Source organism: Carassius carassius, chromosome 24, assembly GCF_963082965.1.
Source record: "Carassius carassius chromosome 24, fCarCar2.1, whole genome shotgun sequence".
Lineage (NCBI taxonomy): Eukaryota > Metazoa > Chordata > Actinopteri > Cypriniformes > Cyprinidae > Carassius > Carassius carassius.
The window spans coordinates 4,752,650-4,756,531 of record NC_081778.1 but is presented as its reverse complement, the minus strand read 5'-3'; positions in this window follow the sequence as shown (position 1 = coordinate 4,756,531).

Here is a 3,882-nt window from a genome sequence, read left to right as displayed (position 1 = left end):
CTTAAGTTCCTGTCTGCTAAGACAGCGCAATGACCATGCTCACTTCAATCAAGAGGGTAAGGTACCTCCAAGCATTTTCGGTGAGTGAAGAGAGCCTTGCGTATGGGCCAGACTATTCTCACGTTGTCCTGAGACCTCGGCCTGGATACATGCCCAAAGTTCCCACCACACCTTTTCACGATCAGGTGGTGAATCTGCAAGCACTTCCCTTGGAGGAGGCAGATCCAGCCTTGGCGTTGCTATAAGAGCGCTTCACATATACGTGGACAGCACCCAGAGCTTCTGAAGCTTTGTCTCTTTGTCTTCTACAGAGGTCAGTGGAAACTGTCTACATGCAGGGGTTGGCCCACTGGATAGTGGATGCCATCGCCTTGTTGAACCAATCCCAAGGCGAGCCGTGCCCCGTGGGGGTGAGGGCACACTCCACAGAGAGTATTGCCTCCTCCTATGCGCTCTCTGGCAGACATCTGTAGAGCTACTGGCTGGGCGACACTGAACACCTTCCCATGTGTTGGGTAACTGGTTAGTGGCTGGAAAAGTTTCATGTCTGCTTTAGTTTCATTATTTTAGTCTTGCCTTGTTTGTTTTCTCGTGTTGCCTGTGTATTTCATATTACCCCTTTCGTCTGGTTCTTTTAATTGTGATGAATTTGGTCACATGTAACAAAAAAACACAAATTCACTATCTCAACAAATTAGAATACTTCATATAAAATTAAAATAAATAAATAAATAAATTAAAAAAAAACATTTTCATGAATTGTTGGCCTTCTAGAAAGTATGTTCCTTTACTGTACATGTACTCAACACTTGGTGAGAATCATTTTGCTTTAATTACTGCCTCAATTCGGCGTGGCATGGAGGTGATCAGTTTGTGGCACTGCTGAGGTGGTATGGAAGCCCAGGTTTCTTTCACAAAGGCCTTCAGCTCATCTGCATTTTTTGGTCTCTTGTTTCTCATTTTCCTCATTTTCTCATTTTTTGACAATATATACATTCTCTATGGGGTTCAGGTCTGGCAAGTTTGCTGGCCAGTTAAGCACACCAACACCATGGTCATTCAACCAACTTTTGGTGCTTTTGGCAGTGAGGGTCGATGCCAAAACCTGCTGGAAAATGAAATCAGCATCTTCAAAAAGCTGGCCAGGAGAAGGAAGCATGGAGTGCTCCAACATTTCTTGATAAACGGGTGCAGTGACTTTAGTTTTCAAAAAACACAATGGACCAACGCCAGCAGATGACATTGCACCTCAAATCATCACAGACTGTGGACACTTAACACAGGACTTCAAGCAACTTGGCCTATGAGCGTCTCCACCCTTCCTCCAGACTCTAGGACCTTGGTTTCCAAATAAAATACAAAACTTGCTTTCATTTGAAAAGAGGACTTTCTCCTTCTCCTTAGCCCAGATAAGATGCCTCTGACGTTGTCTGTGGTTCAGGAGGGGCTTAACAAGAGGAATACAACAACTGTAGCCAAATTCCTTGACACGTCTGTGTGGGTGGCTCTTGATGCCTTGACCCCAGCCTCAGTCCATTCCTTGTGAAGTTCACTCAAATTCTTGAATCTATTTTGCTTGACCGTCCTCATAAGGCTGTGGATCTCTCGGTTGGTTGTGCATCTTTTTCTTCCACACTTTTTCCTTCCACTCAACTTCCTGTTAACATGCTTGGATACAGCACTCTGTGAACAGCCAGCTTCTTTGGCAATTAATGTTTGTGGCTTACCCTCATTGTGAAGGGTGTCAATGATTGTCTTCTGGACAACTGTCAGATAAGCAGTCTTCCCCATGATTGTGGAGCCTAGTGAACCAAGCTGTCAGACCATTTTGAAGGCTCAGGAAACCTTTGCAAGTATTTTGAGTTGATGAGCTGATTGGCATGTCACCATATTCTAATTTGTTGTGGGTTTTTGTTAAATGTGAGCCAAAATCATCACAATTAAAAGAACTAAACACTTAAACTACTTTTGAGATGCACCTGTACTTAACTTAAGTGGTGTTTGTGGTCGCAGTTTCATTCACGGATCATTTATGTCAGATATGACTGACTGACCAATATTGACTAGCCTACAACTTGGATAAGGTTCTTAAAAGTTTCACACCTACAGCACATTACAGACATTGATGCACAAACACGGATATGTTCTACATGTCTACAGAATAAAGAATGAATAGACCAGTATTATAAACTCCTTGTTTTTACTTAAGAAACTTTAAATATAATATGCATGCGCAATTAACTATTGTAAAATGTATTTACTTCTCTCAACATAAAAGTTTTTACAGGTTTGAATAAAATCTTAAAAGTTAATTATGGTCATAATAAGCATATTGTCTGCAATGCCACACTACTCATGATATTGCTTTAGTGTTCAGTCTCCATAATGAGCACAACATGCAAATTCTCTGTGACCAACAGTGTTGGGAACGTTACTTTAAAAAAGTAATTAGTTATAGTTACTCACTACTTGTTCCAAAAAGTAACTGAGTTAGTAACTGAATTACTCTATAATAAAAGTAACTCGTTACCAGGGAAAGTAACTATTTGCGTTACTGTAAAAAAAAAAAAAAAAAGTTGCTATATGTCAAAGAATTATTTTTTTTTTTAGCAGTTTTCACAAGTCAGTTGAAATAAGTAGAACAGACAGGTGTTCGTACATAACTTTCGAGATTTATTGCACGTCAACAGACAGCAAGAGTTTTATCCTGCACTCTTTGTAAGAAAAGTGTTTTTGGCCACTAGCTTTGTAGATGCGTATGTCACACATTACATGCACGTTCTTGCCTTTGACTACAATGAATTTGAAGTAGTGCTTATATCTCCACCTTGAAAATGCCAACTTTTCATTGGATTGCTCCTGACTCGCCATTTCTCCTGCTGCTGCGAATCTCTGTGTAGCTGTTGCGTGTGTGTGACTGTGTGTGTTTGGCGCCGCTGGCGCGTGTGTGTAAAAACACTGGCTCTGATTGGCTACCATAAAACACATGACTCTGCCTTAGCCAATCATAATCGCTTATCTCGTTATTAACCCACCTGCTCACTCGCTGTGTGAGCCAGGGGTGCGTTCGGATTGCATATTAAATCAATGCAGCATAGTAACGCGCCGTATTTAACGTTCAGTAACGTTAACGGCGTTGTAACGGCGGGAAAAGTAATTAGTTAGATTACCCCGTTACTGAAAAAATAACGTCGTTACCTAACGCCGTTCTTTTAAACGCCGTTATTCCAAACACTGGTGACCAAAGATCCTGGATTACCTACTACCTTGTAGAAAATTCAATGTGCATCAAAGGATCAAATTTGAAAGAAAATAATGGAACACCGTGGTATAATGAGCACACATGCGCCTTAAAGACAGCAGCCTGAAAAATGGAGCTCAGCTCAAAGAAAACAAAACTAGAAGAATTTCATATTGCATAGAGGAAAAGAACTTCTACTTATAGAAAAGCTCTAAATCCTCATTCAGACTGTCAGGCCAAATCTGATTTTGTGCATATCTGGATGGGATCTGATTTGAAAAACTAACTGTCCACACCGCATATTGCAACTGTTCATATCCTATTTGTGTGTCCATAAGTGGTCCTTCATTTTCACGGAATGTAAATTGGTTTATATGGTAATGCTGTTGCGTTGTTATGACTACACTAAAATCAAAGTGACAACACTACAGTTTGCAATACATTTGTTGTCTTAAGACATGATAAAATTTTGCTGTTGCAGCTGCTCTGTATTATATTTCATCTTGTGAGGCAGCGGCTGAAATGCGGGAAACTGGAATGTGTGGCTTTATTATGTGCTGCAGTCTCCACTACTTTCATAACTCAAAGATGTGCGTATACTAGCAATAAAATGTGTTTTTCCACTTGACTTGCACTTCGCA